Source organism: Coptis chinensis, chromosome 4, assembly GCF_015680905.1.
Source record: "Coptis chinensis isolate HL-2020 chromosome 4, ASM1568090v1, whole genome shotgun sequence".
Taxonomy (NCBI): Eukaryota; Viridiplantae; Streptophyta; class Magnoliopsida; order Ranunculales; family Ranunculaceae; genus Coptis; species Coptis chinensis.
Window position 1 is genome coordinate 9,128,414 of NC_141459.1, and position 18,126 is coordinate 9,146,539.

Consider the following 18,126-nt stretch of genomic DNA (forward strand, 5'->3'; position numbering starts at 1 on the left):
AGACAGTTTATTTTCCTGTTCTTGTATATTAATTATGTCGGATATTTTATTCACGTGTTTGCATTTTAATTTTCCAACCTAAGATGTCTGTTATTTCCTACATTTTCCAAAATTTCTACCTTGTCAAATAGTATATTAGTTATCTCCAATATTATATTATATAGGTAGAAACATATATAATAATATTAATAATATATATATATATATATATATATATATATATATATATATATATATATATATATTAGGCGTCACACTTAACGACAAATTTTACCATCATGAAAATGCACTAAAAACGGTCAGAAAATGGTCATGAAATCACATCAAAAAACGGTCAGAAAACGGCTAATTTTTCTTTCTATAAATAAGTTCAACACATCCTTCACATTCACTTCGATCCCTTCATCTTCTTCCCTGTACACTTCTTATTCTAAATATCGTTTTTTAGTTCGCTACAAATTTCAAACTTCATGATGCACTAGAAAAGTTTGAGCAGCAGCAAATTGAATATGCTACTCAAGTCTTCATGCTCGGTTATTTTATTATAGTAATATTGTTAATGTGGCATATTGTCTTATCTAATATTTAAGTTTGTATTTTATTACCAGTGTCATTTGGATGTGTTTTCACATCTCTGTATGTTCTTACATCTTATTGTAATATTATATTTACATCTTCCTTGTCTTTCTACTTACGCTATTTATTTACGTTAAAAAAAAAAAAAAAAAAAAAAAAAAAAACTCCTTTTAGTCACATGCCCCATTCTTCTCATCCACACTACATCAACGTTTGCACCATATTTTAGAAAATACACATGATCTAACTACCCTGTGACACCTCGATTTGTATTTTCTACATCTTCGGATTGGTGCCTATTTATAACAAGGATAGACACCTCTATAAATCCAACTTCCCTTTTTCCACTAAATTTTCTTCACCAATCCATCTTTAATGGCCCCTCACTCAAATTTTCGTGCTCGAGCAAAATTTTATGGAAAATTTCCAAAATGGCCTTTTTCATCCATTTTTTGACACAGAAATTTTACATCGATGATGGTACCCTCTACTACACCATAAGCAGACATTTTATTCTAGAGAATTGATCCTGCTATTCTATAAACACAGTTATTTCCAAAACGGACAATTCTTTGTCCGTGCAAACGGATGCGAGTGTGAATTGACTATGGAAATCATCTCCGAAGTACTTCAAATTCCCATTACAAACCAAGGAGTACACCTTCAGGATTCACCTTTCGACAATATCAGGCATCTGATATTTGCAACTATCCTTTACGGCGAATACAACCGGAAAAACTATATTGTTTATCAGCGATCCTTGCAAAGAAACCAATTATCTGTGATCCAATGGCGAGCTCATAATGTGCTCGGCACATCTAAGAGTTTCGAAATAACAAAATCCCTCCTCCATCTACTCTGGATCTTGCAAACTAACTGCAATGATTTTTGCATTATTAAATTTTCTGGAACGCTATCGCACGTGCCAGGAAAAAGGCAGCTCCTTTGCCAACCATTGTGACACTTACTATGATGTGTTGGGAGTTTTCTATTACTGCTCCTAATACACCTCTCAGAACAGCTAACATTCTCACCATTCACTCAGTTTGTAGGAACGGTTTCTGGAATCCCGACGTTGCTAAGAACCATGTAGGTGCAGAAACCGACGAAGCTTGTTCCGCGGACAACATTTTCACTGAAAATGCATTATGCAACATAGTTAATCCTATGGAAAGCCTTCATTTAATTCACCAAGGACTGATGACATTATACAAATGTCAGAACATTATCATCACCAGTCTTCTTGAATTTCACGACCTGCGGACAATACAAAAAGAGGAACAAGTATAATTCTTGCACAGCCACAACCAGTTCATGGCAAATCACACTCTCATAATGGAGAACCACGCCGAGATTTACCATACTGTAGACACCCCATTTTTGCACCCCAAGCATAATTCATTCATGATTTTGCCTTGAATTAAATTTAATCATATAAGGTGATTTGCTTTCTAGAGTCTTCATTTCTATATCAAACTTCTTTCTTTTCATCTTCTTTTAGCGTCTTTAGACTCTCCTCATCATGTTCTAGCTACGGCTGAAGTTTCGTTGCTTTCTGAGTTTTGAGTTGAAAATGACCAAAATGCCCCTGTAACCCTTTGGAGCCCAAATCTCGTTTTTTCCACTCTTTCTTTGGATGAGATTATTTCATATTTGAATTCCCCTTGAAAAATCCTTCGAAATGAGTACAAGCTTGCCTAGGTTCCTTTTGGATTTTGGAAACCCTAATCTTGCCATATCCCGTTTCAGCCCGTTGTGCGCACTGTTGAGTGCAATATTTTTTTGGAGTAAGATTTCGACCCAAGGGTATTTTTAAGAGTTCATGGACCTTCCTAATGGATTAATGAATAATTTTTGTGGAGAAGAGTTTGCCTAATTTTGACCCGGTCAAAGGGAATTTGCAGCATTGAAAATATGGTCAAAATGGGCCTTTTTGTGGATTTTGGATTTGTGCTCGTGGGCTGTGGATCCAGCTCGAGTTGGACCTTTTCATTAGGGTTTATAGCCCATTTTCAAGCCTCCAAAAACCTAGAGAACCTTCCTTTTTTGTTTGATTTAATTTGATCCCTAAAATCAAGAATATTCTAGAGAATATGCCATTTTGGAGCCAAGTTTGGAAACCCTGGATTATGGGCTCATTAAGGACGTGTAGGGCTTGATTTTTTGCCCTAATCCATCTGAAATATCCAAAGATCAAGGGCCAAGATCGCACCCCTTATCCCACCTCTTGAATCAAGGGCGGATTTAGGAGGTGCAAACGAGAAAGAGATCAAGCCATTGGATTTTTCTTCATCAATACTTTCGACCATTGGATCAAACTCATTACCATATTGAAATCCATCCCAAAAAGCTATAAATATGGGTCTCATTCACCCATAAAAAAATAATCTAGAGCAAGCTAGAGCTAGGAATTCGGAGTTAATAATCTGGACCTAGTTATTCAGAGCTAATAGCCTTCTTCTTTTAGTGTTCTTCATTTTTTCTTCTAGTTCTTCATTTTATCCTTCTTTTCTTCTTGTCGATCTTGAGTAGAAACTTCTTTTCACCAAAAGTTGTTTTTTTTTCCTTAAATCACCTGTTTCAATCCAAAAATCACAGTTGTCAATTCAAGATCAAGTTTATCATCAATCAATCAATCAATCTACAATCAAGTATGAGGCAACATTCCAAACCAGGTGACATCTTTCCTTTTTCTTTTATTTCCTTTAGCATTGCATATTAGGTTATTTTTTAGTTTTATTATAGCATATAGTTATTAGTTTTTTTATAATTTAGTGAGGATCATCCAACTTGATAGATTAATTTTTCAAGCTTTCTTCGTCTGCCTATCTTAACACGTTACACCTCGATAGAAGTAATTTGGTTTTACCAGCGCGATTGTGGGTGCCTAACACCTTCCCACATCGTACCTTGACTCCGAACCCAATAATCATCTAGTTTCGAGGGCTAGTCCTTCTGAGGTTTTACTCAACTTTTCCTTAATAAAGTTAGTGGCGACTCTAAAATCAATTGCATAGACTTAGGTACACATTTTTTGTGCTTACGGTTTTGGCGACTGGGGACATCCCTAGAGAGTCGGACTTACATTTTCTTTGAGGTGTTTCAGGTTAAGATAGGAAAGAAGAAGGCTTATCCGAAGCTAGTTGGAATAGAAGACCAGGGTTAAGGTTATCTCGTGCAACCATTAACTCACTGATTCAAATGGAGAATCTACGGGACGGTTCTTCTCAAGAGTTATATTTTGCCACCTATACCTTCATCACAGATGTATGTGCCACAAGGAAGTTCTCCACCAGCACCCCCATCTGAGGGACAAATTTTATCAGCGAACATTCGAGGTCCACATACAAGTAATTCTGGTGAATCGTCAATCCCTACCAGTCAAGAGGAATTGATGGAGAAGGCGATGGAAAAGATGTTTCTCAAGATGATGTCAAAGTTTGCAATAACTTCAAGTCTGGGTCAACCACAACAACCAGGTATCACACTACCTCCCATGGTTAGTCCTAACCCTACCATTCTACCAACCTCATTACCCACTCCATATGCGACACATAGATCAACCCAATTGCATGTTCCCATGTCAACCCATACTTCGTCCCAATTTTTTCCTCAGGATAACACAACCTACATGTCTCAACCGTTCACTCATCAAACTTTTCAAAGCCCAAACCAAATTCCAACTACAACCATGATGTCCAACCCATTTATGTTACCAACCCCAACCTATTTTCCACAAACTCCACAACCAGCGTTTTCTACACGAACCCCCAATACCAAGTGCAAAACCCAATCCAACCACCGCTTGACCCCATAATGGAGGAGATTAAGAAATTGAAAGAAGCAATGACCAAGATGAAAGGTGAAGACCTGGACCTTGATAATCTGTGTCCATATCCACAGATCAGAGTACCACATGGATTCGAATTTCCAAAGATGGAGCGATATGAGGGAACCGGCTGTCCAAAGGCCCACATTCGTATGTATGCAAGTTATCTACAACCGATGGGAATCGGGCCAGAACTAATGGTTCAACTATTCCAGAGGAGTCTTAAGGGTGCAGCCCTTACTTGGTGGATGAATCTTGAAACATAAAAAATCAAGACTTGGCTGGCGAATCGGTAAATGCTTTCAGTAGCTCACTTCTCTTACAACACCGACATCCAAATGGGCGAAGGCAACTTGAAGCTTTGAAGCAAGGTCGAATGAAAGTTTTCTGAGTACATTACAAGATGGAGGACAAAAGCGCCCAAATCATTGATAGGCCCGCGGAACAGAGCAAATTAGGATGGTTATGAAGAGTTTGAACCAAGAGTATGCGACCAGGCTAAGTGCTAGTTATCATCCGACATATCAAGCCTTAGTTGCCGCTGGATCACAAATAGAAGATGGGTTATCATCTGGCAATATTTCTCCCATCAGCTCAATGTCTACAGGATCTAACCCGCAGAAGAAGAAGCCTCCCATTGTAACGGTGAACAACAAAGAAGCCAACGCCATTTGTTGTTACACAAGAAATGATCTCAACCACACGCAGATCCAAGAAGTGGTGACAGCTCATCCTTCTTCCAATCAGATTGCATATCTTCCAAGACAACAAGGATACCAAAATAGGGTTCCCTAAGCCACGAGGCAGTTCCGCGAGCTACCGTACCCATTGTCGGTCATTCTCAAGGCTTTGATCCAAAGAAGGCCTAGTTACACCATTGCAGCCTAGGCCTCCTCGAATCCACCACCATATTGGTATGATGCTTCTAAACATTGTGATTTCCATCAGTCTATTGGACATCCTACAGAAAAGTGTGGAGCTCTTAAGCATGCGATACAAGATTTGATCGAATCAGGGAGAATTGATGTATCACATCTCGGTGCTCCAAATGTTGTGACAAATCCATTACCGTACTATAATGGAGAAGTTCACACATTAGAGCCTGTCAAGAAAAGTCTGGCCTCATTCATTACCCCACTCGAGCAAGCATCCAAGGTTAATGCCATGTCGCTCTTCAAGCCGTTCAATTTTCAAGATGCAATTAAAGATTACAAGGCACAAAAACAAGCAAGGCCCAAGGCCAAGGCTATATCGTTGGGTGAAAAAGTGGCACCCCTGTTTGCTGAATCACCAACTAAGAAGACACCATTATCGGCTCCACCTTTGTTGCATGTTCTAGATAAGGAGTTTGATAAGCCCAAAGATAAGGTATATGCTTCACCATCTTCTTTCGGACGGTTGAAGGTTTGTGAGCCAAGTTTGTTAGAAGACCAAGAGGTCCAAGAAGTGGTACTTGAGAAGTCTACCAAGTCTATGTTGAACCGGTTGACCAAGATTCTCAAAACATATCCCGATAGATGATTGAGGAAGATTATGGTATCGAGCTCTTTGACATGTTACGTCCTATTTTTATGAAGAAAAAGATTCCATTTTCTGCAATCAAGATCACTTCACTAGAATGCAAGGAAGAGGACTATAATGATGCTTTTGCAATACTTGTCTCTGAAGACCAGTTTATAATGGCTAAGTCGGATTCCAATGATAGGCATTTTGGGCGTCTTACTACTAGTCTCAAAGACTTTACATCTTCCTCGCACTTGGAAGATCAGATGCCGAGCTCAAGAAAATCGAAGTCATTTGCCATTGCAATATTCTGGCAGGTTATTCTTCTAATGACCTTATTGGTATTTGGTGAATGGGACTACTCTATGTTTGTCTCTTCAAGATCTAGCTGCCATCAAACCCAAAGTAAGTTGACAATGGAGAGGTTGGGAAACACCACCAACCATGATCATATGAAATGGCCATTCAACCACCACAATCATTTTCAAGCTAGGGGCACGTCTAGGCACTCATATGTTTTTGATGACATTCATGCACTAGACCCAGGATGGAAACTTGACTTCTCAGGGGGTGTGGCGTACAAATCACATAACGTCACGAAGTTTGATATGTTGCTCATGGAGAAACCACATCATTCAGAAAATTCATCACTCATGCATGGAGCTACAACATTGGTTGATGGGTTCCGAATCAATTTCTCTCCTATATTTGATCCCGGTCCGCTGCTTAGCACAGATAAGTTTTCTACTCTCAATTAGTTTGTTTTATTCTTTTATGAAAAAAAAAAAAAAAAAAAAAAGAAAAAAAAATCAGATATTTCAAAAAATCCAAAAAAATCAAATATTTCAAAAATCTAAAAAAATCCAGATATTTCAAAAAACAAAAAAAATTAAAAATTTTCAAAAATACAAAAAATTAAAAAAGTTTTCAAAATCCCACAGAATATAATTTACCCACTTACCTTAGTGCAAGATGATTGAATGACTTGTGTAGATTATTATGATCCCCTCCCCCCGATGATGAAGAAGGAATAGACAATGAAGCTGCTGAGTCCATTCTTTCTCATGAGCAATCTGAGGATTGACAGACGCTAGTCATTGTGGAGACAAAGACCATCAACCTTGGCACCACAGATGAACCACATTATGTGCAGATTGGTATAACCTTGATCCCCTCTGAGCGTTGAAGCCTGATCAAATTACTGAAGGAATCCATAGAAGTGTTGATCATACCTATGACAATCTATTATCTTAGGGTGGTGCATGATTTTCATTGTTCGAAGATGAGAGAATCACTCACCGAGAAGAAGAGATTGAGGAGGAAGAAAGTTCAGTGATTATGTTTGAGAAGATTTGTCAAATGTCTAAGATCACCAACATCAACATCAGCATTCAGCATTATGCATTTACCCTTGTTGGAGAGGACAAAGCTCCACAACATCATTTGATCAACTACCCTACTGAAGAAGGGGAATATTCTGTATTCCATCAATCAACGGCTACTTAGCCAATCAACCAACTAGCTACCCTACCGTGGAGAGGGCAAACTCCATATTGCATCATTAGCGTCCATTTGCATCCATTGAAGACATGAGAGCTATCTATCAAAGAAGTCAGCTGACTCGAATCTGACTACATCAACAAGCAGAATGCTAAGAGGAGTTCATCTACGATCAAAAATTTTGAGAGCCGAGATATATAAAGGAGGGCATTGATGTTCTACAGGGACTTATATACCAATGGAGACAGATTGTTGCAAGTAAAGCTGAGCAAGCAAATCCAGACTAGAGTGGAATCAATGAACCAGAAAGTTCGAACCTAACAGTGAATGTCCATTCACTATGAAGATTCTACATGGAAAATCCTACCAATGCCAACCAATTAAAGAGGTACTACTTTTTACCCAACTTTGGTTATTTTAAGACGAAGAGTATAGTGGAAATCTTAGAGAGACGATGGAATAGGCCATCTTTGATCGTTTTGTTTTTACCCTCATAAGCCCACCTAATGTCGTATGCTACCATTAGAAGCCCATTTGAGCCTTAGCCTATTCTTTTATTTCCCACAATACAAGCCCATATCCTTTAGGAAGCCTAATAAATCTTTAGCCTACCCATAGATTACCCATACCTATTTTTATAGAACTTGTCATATTCTAGGGGCATCATTCCATCTATCTTTGATCACGAAACAATTATCCCCATGTTATTTATCCCAAGAAGGTGTCAGAAAATAGAAGAAGAAAAAAACTCCTAGTGCAAGGGGTTAAAAAAAAAAACCCCGTTATAGCTCAAAATGCTTAGAGTTGTACAAAATGATCGACACTGGTCCAAAATGGAAAACCTAAACAAGGGGCAGCGTTCATCTGAGATTTGGGATCTGTATCATCATCTCACTACTATCATTCCAATTACTCCTCCCTTTATATGACAAGTTCTACTCCAAAAATAATTTTTTATCTTATCCCTTCTTTCTGAGCCCATCACCTAAGCCTACATTATAGTCCTATGAAAGTCCACTCTTGATCTCTAAGTCCACTATATCTCCTAGTTGAGAAGTACTCAAAGGCATTGGAGGATTCACTACTAGTGATTGCGATATATGAAGAAGTTGTCTCCAGAAGATTGGTCCTATGCTTTATGCTCTATCTGTTTTGGAAGAAAGTTTTTGGGTGTCGTTCAGTACGTTGTGAAGGTCAAGCAATCAAAGGGACAAGAATATCATTTACTTCATAGGTGCCAAGTTTGATCGTACTTCTATCCTATGGTCGTCTTCATGCTCATCTTCTTGTCGGTAATTCATTTCCCCACCTTCACTTGTTATTTAATCATTTGTGGTATTTCTTATTCTGTGAAAAAAAAAACTTTGTTTTGTTTTCCATTGGTTTTCAAAATTGTTTTCAAAATGAATTTCCAAAAAAAAAAAAAAAAAAAAAATGATTTGTTTTCAAAAACTTGGTTTGCTTTGGATGGCTTATGATGAAAAATCTAGGATGACACTACAAGCATGTAGAAAATTATGAAGCCGATATATCCTAACTAAACCATGTACTTGTTTTACTAACATAGCATGCATACACCACAATTTTTCTAACTATTCACGCTAACATAGTTGCATTGTTTTCATGCATATCATGTATATTTCACTCCATTGTAATATGTGTAGTGAGAAATAAATTGTCTAACCTTTGCCGAGAAAGTGTCTCCAAGATTTATAGTTGCTAAATGCCAAGAACACGTGAGAGCAAGGCTGCCATTGGTGAATAAGATAAGTGAGGTTCCATTATAGATTGCCCCAAAGAATCACTGTTAGTTCGAAAAGAAAAAGAAAAAAAATGCGTTACCATCGCGTGGTTTGTACTGTGTGGCGTGCCATCGCTTCTTCTCTCCTGGACATCTAAGGTACGGCTCTCCCATTCTTCACTGGACGGTGGCAAGGTATGTTTATTCCTCCTTTGGTCCTGTTTATATAGGTTTGGTTGGACCGTCCAATTAGAAAGTACACGTGACTTTGTTTGTTTAAGAAGTCGGTGGATTTTGTTTCCAAAAGAAAACTGTTCGTTTGGGTTTCAGAAACAAATGATTTGATTTTGAGAAAAGACAAAACTATTTGACTCTTCAAAGATTCCTTCCTTTTAAACCAACAACTGTTTCCCAAAAGAATGATTCGGTGCAAGCACCAGAATTGGAAGTCGGTGCCCCTAACCTTTTTTATCATTCGGTCCTGTTCAACCAGTTTTGGACCCGTTTGATCCGGTTGGCCCAGGTTGACCCGGTTGGTCTAGACTGACCCGGGTTTGAGCTGTTTGACCCGGTTCTCACCAGTTGACCCGGTTTTGACCAGTTTTGACAGTTGACCAAGTTTGACAAAAAAAAAAAAAATTCCAAAAACTTTTCAAAAATAAAAAAAATGATAAATATTAGTACCATGGGGTTCTTACCCTCCAGTATGAGAAAATATTCATCAAATTTTGTTTTCACCGCCACACTATTGGTAACCACTTGATCATTAATATCATTTCGGTAACTCTCTTTGTGCAATATTAAAATTGTTCGCGAAAACAATGTCAGTTTTTACTGACAGCCTCACGGATGGATCAGCCTGAACTCATAGTGACAGTCTTTTCCAACCCAAGTGTACTTGAACGTAATTGATTGATTGATTGATTAAATTTGAATATCATCATCCCCAGCATCCATCTTTCATCTCCAGCACATCTCTTATCTTCCCTAGCAGTGTTCGTCTGTGTCTTCGTCCATCTTCTTTAGAATCTCCTATCCCGATGGTGGGTCTCTTTCTCTCCCGGTGAGTCTTTTCATTTCGTCGGTGTTTGGTTATCACCATTATATGAGAATCTTTAATCCAAGTCAAAATCATGAATGAATTGATCTATCCATTTAATTTCACCAGTTTTCCAAAATGAATTTGAAAATATTAGATTTCAAAAAAAATTTGTCCTTTGATTTCAAAAAAGTTGTTCATCATTTTTCAGAAAATATTTTTCAATCAACCAATATCATGTTACGCGGTGTAAGTCCGTCTGATGCTTCCGCTAGCATTGATATTTTGTCTTGTGGTATAAGTCCGTCCGATGCTTCCACAGATAATCCAGTTGCCATGTTGCGTGGTATAAGTCCGTTCGATGCATCCACCAACATTCAATCAGTTTTAAGCCCTCACAAACAACTTGAAAAAAATCAAGGATTTCAAATATCTAGGGAAATGCCCTCTTTCAAAAAATATTTTTTCAAATGAATTTTCAAAAAATTGCATGAGATCTTTTGGCTGGAGCTTGACAAAAATGGTTTGTCTCCATGGCTTTGCCGTTCCGTTGCAAGCAACCTCCGCCAAAGAGGGGCAACTGTAGACACCCCATTTTTGCACCCCAAGCATAATTCATTCATGATTTTGCCTTGAATTAAATTTAATCATATAAGGTGATTTGCTTTCAGAGTCTTCATTTCTATATCAAACTTCTTTCTTTTCATCTTCTTTTTAGCGTCTTTAGACTCTCCTCATCATGTTCTAGCTACGGTGAAGTTTCAGTTGCTTTCCTCGAAGTTTTGAGTTGAAAATGACCAAAATGCCCCCAGAACCCTTTGGAGCCCAAATCTCGTTTTTCCACTCTTTCTTTGGATGAGATTATTTCATATTTGAATTCCCCTTGAAAAATCCTTCGAAATGAGTACAAGCTTGCCTAGGTTCCTTTTGATTTTGGAAACCCTAATCTTGCCATATCCCGCTTTCACAAATTGGGCATGCCTTTGTTGAGTGCAATATTTTTGGAGTAAGATTTCGACCCAAGGGTATTTTTAAGAGTTCATGGACCTTCCTAATGGATTAATGAATAATTTTTGTGGAGAAGAGTTTGCCTAATTTTGACCCGGTCAAAGGGAATTTGCAAAGATTGAAAATATGGTCAAAATGGGCCTTTTTGTGGATTTTGGATTTGTGCTCGTGGGCTGTGGATCCAGCTCGAGTTGGACCTTTTCATTAGGGTTTATAGCCCATTTTCAAGCCTCCAAAAACCTAGAGAACCTTCCTTTTTTGTTTGATTTGATTTGATCCCTAAAATCAAGAATATTCTAGAGAATATGCCATTTTGGAGCCAAGTTTGGAAACCCTGGATTATGGGCTCATTAAGGACGTGTAGGGCTTGATTTTTTGCCCTAATCCATCTGAAATATCCAAAGATCAAGGGCCAAGATCGCACCCCTTATCCCACCTCTTGAATCAAGGGCCAGATTTAGGAGGTGCAACTAGAAAGAGATCAAGCCATTGGATTTTTCTTCATCAATACTCAGCCATTGGATCAAACTCATTACCATATTGAAATCCATCCCAAAAAGCTATAAATATGGGTCTCATTCACCCATAAAAAATAATCTAGAGCAAGCTAGAGCTAGGAATTCGGAGTTAATAATCTGGACCTAGTTATTCAGAGCTAATAGCCTTCTTCTCTTTAGTGTTCTTCATTTTTTCTTCTAGTTCTTCATTTTATCCTTCTTTTCTTCTTGTCGATCTTGAGTAGAAACTTCTTTTCACCAAAAGTTGTTTTTTTCCTCAAATCACCTGTTCAAATCAAAAATCACCGGTTGTCAATTCAAGATCAAGTTTATCATCAATCAATCAATCAATCTACAATCAAGTATGAGGCAACATTCCAAACCCGGTGACATCTTTCCTTTTTCTTTTTATTTCCTTTAGCATTGCATATTAGGTTATTTTTTAGTTTTATTATAGCATATAGTTATTAGTTTTTTATAATTTAGTGAGGATCATCCAACTTGATAGATTAATTTTTCAAGCTTTTTCTTCCGATGCGCTATCTTAACCGTTACACCTCAATAGAAGTAAAATTTTGGTTTTACCAGCGATTGTGGGTGCCTAACACCTTCCCACATCGTACCTTGACTCCCGAACCCAATAATCATCTAGTTTCGAGGGCTAGTCCTTCACAGAGGTTTTACTCAACTTTTCCTTAATAAAGTTAGTGGCGACTCTAAAATCAATTGCATAGACTTAGGTACACATTTTTGTGCTTACACATACACATAGCGAAATGTTGCAACGGGCTGTTGCACGGATTGACAACATCGAGAATCTTATAAATGGATTCCTCTCACAAAAGCATCCTCGCCGTTACTTGGGCCCATGACACAATTTAAATTTTGCAATTTTATATTCTTTGTCATTTTCTTTTTAGTTTTTAAATATAGTGCAATTTTCCTATGATAAATAAATGTAATTTGTCTTAATTAGTCATTTCCATCGTATTCTCATTTTTGTTTATCTTTGTCTACAGGTGGTATCTTTCTTCACACGTCTTCTACGATGGCATCTCCAAAGATGATTCCTGAACAATCTTTCCATTCGTTGCTGAATTCTCCTGCATATGGACATCTTTTCAGAGACTTCATCACTCGAGTTGGTTAGAACTCCTTGATACTACACCATGAGCAGACATACTCTTTAGGTTTGGCAACTTATTTTTACAATCATATGGAGGATCTACCTACTGATGGTTTCGTGCCGAACGGATTTGCAATCCGTATTGGTAACACCCGCCACCCTTTTTACGAGCCAGCAGTTGCTATGGCTCTGGACCTTCCTCCTTTTCAGCCAAACATCCCCATTTAATACATGATAGAAAACAACTTTAATGACTATTCTTGAGAAAATTTTGCCGCCCGTTATGGCGATGGCCTTGCCCAGGTCATTGAACGTATCGAAGCTGGCCAATGGCCATACAACACTATTCCACTAGCTAGTATGACCATGAATGTTGGAACTGCCATGTTATTTATTCTTCTGAACATCATGGGGGATTGGCATTTTTCCACTGCCTCAAAATCAGCTTGTAAGACGTTCCATGCCCTGGCCCAACAACATACCGCCTTCGACATCACAGACCTAGTAATTGAGAACCTTAAGAGGGCTCGGTCTTTTTGGCAGCACTATATCACTTTGCCGCCATGAAGATGCGTAATAATGAGGACGTATTCCCGGTTTTTTGCAACGTTTCATGACTGGGTAAAGGTAGACTATATGTGTCCAACAAACAAGATAATTCATTCTTTGCGATATCTAAAAAAAGTTCGTTGCTTCCCTGATGACAATAAAATGATAGCTCATCTGGACACTTCAAGGAAGAGGAAGTGGAGCGAAGTCTGGAAGGCTATGATAGATTGGTGTGACGCAAAGGAATGACATTTCTACATAGACAAAGCAAGGATGGACCATCCCCCAGTTCATAATTGGGGCAATGTGAGTTGATGTACATATTTGTTTTACGTTTTGATATGAAAAATAAATAACCTAACAGTGTGCTTTCACTTTTATGATGTATAATATATAGTGTGTTACAATAAATTTTTGTGGAAGATGTCAACTATATTTTTGCTCAAAGCCTTTCAGGTATATTCTTTCTTCATCTTAACACTTTGAGGACATAGCGTCCGACTGTTTGGGGGTAGCGAGAACCTTTCGCAAAAATTAAGCATTCATAGTTGTATATAATTTTATTTTATGTCTAAATAAACATATTTAGTGACAAATTCTCGTTTCCTTTTCTGTGATGAAAAATATTTAGAAATCTCACCTTAGCATTTGAATTAGGACTTGTTCTTAGAAACTTGAGTTAATACGTATGCAATAGTTTTTACATCTTTTCATGAGCATTCATGCATTGACTATCATTAAATGTACATAGCAGTAAGTTTATGGGACCCACGGTTAGACAACTTAGTTTCCATATCCTGTAAGAATCTAACTAAAAAGCCTCAAAATGTGTGATATGTGAGTAATGACACAGAGGAGTAGTTTTTCCGAATAGAGAAGTTTACACCTCTACCTACTTGATCACTACCCAACTCCTAGGCGAGAATTTAGGCCTTCTTTGGATCGATATAGCCAAAAATTCACACCTGTAAAAAAAAATTATCGCTAGTCGCTCCATTGTACCTTTACTTAACCCTTTCTATTTCACCAAAAATTCATTACCCATCTATTAACCACAAATAAATAAGACTACCTAGATGATGAGTATGAGAAATAGGATGAAGTGCGGAAAAATGAAGAAATTATAACCATTTAGTACCACGAACTTTGAAACTCGCCTATTCGTACCACGAACTTTCAATTTAGTACATTAGTTAATTTTCCGTCCAATTTCACTAACGGCGTTAGTACTATTCACATTTTCACTATTCACGTGAACAGTATTTTTCAAAAATTCAAAAAAAAAAAAAAAAAAAAAAAAAAAAAAAAACTATTCACGTAAACAGTGTTTTTTCAAAAATTCAAATTATATTAAAAAAAAAAAAAAAAAAAAAAACACTATTCATGTGAACAATGTTTTTTTTTTAAAAATTTTTAATCAATCTTAAAAATTTATTTATTTTTAAGTTTGATTAAAGTTTTTTTTTTTAAAAAAACTCACTATTCACGTGAATAGTGATTTTTTTAAAAATAAAAAATCTTTAACCAATCTTAAAAATAATTTTTAAGTTTTAAGATTAAAAAAAAAAAATCTTCACGTGAACAGTGTTTTCAATCTTCACGTGAATTGTTTTTTTGAAGAAACAATGTTCACGTGAATAGTGAAAACATTGTTCATGTGAATAGTGTTGTATGAATAGTGAAAAACGTGACTAATGCTAACGCCGTTAGTGAAATTGGACGGAAAATTAACTGATGTACTAAATTGAAACAAATTGAAAGTTCGTGGTACAAATAGGCGAGTTTCAAAGTTCGGGTACCATTTAGGAAAAAAAATGAAAGTTCGTAGTACTAAATAGTTATAAACTAAAAAATGGAGAGAAAACTTGTCACAAATCAAAATCAGTTACCTGCTTCATAAGAAAAGAAAAAGAAAAATAGAAATATATTTCCAAAAATCAAAAGAATTATCAAAGTTAGAATTTCCCCCAAAATCAAATCAAAAGGGAATACAAAAGCTTAAAAATGCCAAGTTTGGAAACCCATGTTAAAAGCAGGAAAGAAAATAAAGATTTATCTAGTATAAATATCTCGAAGACCTTATTCTCTCATACTTATCATTTTTGAATTTTTCATTCCAATTTCTTCTACACTACCACTAAGCCCCATAAAACCTAATAAAAACCTCTAGCTCAATTAAGACTAGGATAGTGTGATAATAAGTAGTATATGTGAATTCTCGACCTCGACTCCTCTGACTGTCATTGAGTTTGAGAGGAAACATGTGCCCACTGCACACTGTAGTTAGCCAAACTTGAGTGGAAAAATAAGAGAGAAATTGTGTTTCGACACATACCTGTGAGAACCTACTTAATGACGCTATCCAAAGGATCCAGAAACGGCCCTGCTCGTACATTTCATTATAAAGATCACTGCATGCATGCTCATATGTAGATGTTTTGATTATTGTATGTATATTAACTTAAATTTCAAAAAAAATTAATTCTTGTTTCCCCCGCTAGTGAGATGTATAGATATCTGAGATTAATTAAGGAAACGGGCCTTTGTTACTGAGTCGTTGTAGTATAAATGAAGTTTGTGAGTATCTTCTCTGGAAAACTCTCACAAGGCTATAAATCATCCACTAGGGAATTCCTAGCGGTTCAAGGCTTTGTTGCATATGGTCAATGCAACCGCACTCTGCGAAATGAGACTTAGCTTAGGACAACACATTTTTGGCCACTTATCATTTTAATGTCTCTTTTTTGCTTGAGGACAAGCAAAGTGCTGTTTGGAGGTGGTGTGATAAGCACCCAAAACTGTAATATTAAACCCCGAGAGGCATAACATTTTGGTCAATTATGTTATTAATAATCATGTAATAAATATTTTTGTACTTTTACAGGTTTTCGCAGTTAACGTGAATATAATGATAAAACATGCATCGAAGTACGGGAATACTAGAATATGTGATGTCTTCCCACTCAGCCCCAATAAAACCCAACAAAGCCTGACTAGAGCCAAAGTTTCCAAAGAAACAAAACCAGTACAGAACGGGTCCACATGTAGAGAAGCAGCAAACTTTCGAAGCTCACATCTTTCAAACCTGGACACCGACTTCGGCTAGTGAACTGCCAGAGCAACCAGGGTGACGAACTCTACGCAAAGACATAAAGTTGTAAAAACACCAAAATCAGCACCGCCATTGGACACACTACATGGACCCACTCTGCGGGCCCAAAAGGCATGACGAGTCAGTATAGGCAGGTGGCAAGTGATTGTCACAATTTTGTGCCACATTGCAATAGGAAAAGACATGTATCAATATCAATTCAATGTTTGAATTGAATTGAGGAAAGGGACAAAACATAAGGTACAAAAAGACAAAGAACCAAATTAATTCAGATGAAGCCAAAACTTTGTATTTCAAAGTTTTGAATGGGTCAATTTGGCAAAAGGACGAAACCAAATTAATTCCTTCACGAGAGACCAGCCTATATATATGTGAGGGGGGTCTTCAATATTTCTCTTTCAGCATTTTATGCTTTAGCCTTTGCTCATTAGTTAGTTAGCTTTAGTTATCGTCTGTAGCTTCATTATTCCATTCCAGTACGTAGTTTATATTCCGTCATTTTCCCTTTTAGCATCTTCAGTACTATAAGTTTTTCTTCTTAATAAAAGTCATTTCTTTTCAAGTATTAAATCATGTTCTGCATTTACTTATTTATTGTATACAGCAAGTTTAATTATTCCTTCAATGACCATGAGCTAATCCCCCCCCCCCCTCAGGGGGAGGGTTATGCTGCTTGTGTGAGAATCCGGATTGACACTTTAATATTCTAGAATCACTACTTAGGAATTAAGTGTAGATTATACATTCGGTCCCAAAATGATTAAGACTGTACAAATTTGGAGTGCCCGCTGATGCTCCAGAACAGTCTCGCGAGAGACCCAAAATGTCTCGTGCGCGACTCTATGGTGTCAGACAGCTCTCCAATTTGTCCAGCTGATGTAGAATCGAACCAGGAGCTGAAATGATATTCCAGAGATGAAATATTAGTTCAAATCTTTATGCTAGTGCGATGCGACTCAGAGATGCAGGCATTTTGCTAAGGATCAATACTCGACGTCGTCTCGAGTTTGTCTATGAACTCGAGACGAATTAGAGCTGTAGTGATGTGGTAATATAAACTGTTGAAAATGATTCTTGCATGAGTACTATTAACCCTCTCCCTGTTTCTCTATCTTTGTTTATTTATGTCGAAATCACTTTTATTTATTTACATTACTTGTATTACTGTTAAATTACTTAAACCAACTAAATAACCTAAAATCCTACTCACCAAAATTTGTAAATCCAATTGTACACCTTGCCGAACCCTAAGGTTTGGACGATCCCTTACTCGACCTATCCTACCAAACCCACGTGAGTAAGGTAACTTGACTAAACGGACAACTATACGGACTTTGGACTTTGGACTTTGGTCTTCGGACTTCGGACTTAAGTATAAAACCAAAACGTGAAATGATCGTTTTATCACTCACCTACAATAAGCCTTTGAAAGACTGCGCTAAAACAAAATGAAGCTCAACCTAGCAAATTGTGTATTTGGGGTAGCTTCAGGGAAGTTCCTAGGCTACCTCATTTCACAAAGGCGCATCGAAGCAAACCCAGAACAAATACGAGCTCTCCTTTAAATGCTAGAACCAACTTCCAAGCAACAAATCTACAAGATATCTGGCATGGTTTCATCCCTCAACAAATTGATCTCACATGCA

At 37.2% G+C, this 18,126-nt stretch overlaps 1 long non-coding RNA gene across 1 annotated transcript; it reads right to left on the reverse strand.

Annotated features, from left to right (window-relative positions):
- Window positions 1-2,889: 2,889 nt before the first annotated feature.
- Window positions 2,890-9,700, reverse strand: LOC147501715 (uncharacterized). The gene is made up of 3 exons (XR_015219857.1): window positions 9,251-9,700; window positions 9,093-9,156; window positions 2,890-3,151 (listed from the first exon to the last, which is right to left on the reverse strand). It is a non-coding gene; the product is annotated as an uncharacterized LOC147501715 (long non-coding RNA).
- Between the last annotated feature and the right edge of the window lie 8,426 nt (window positions 9,701-18,126).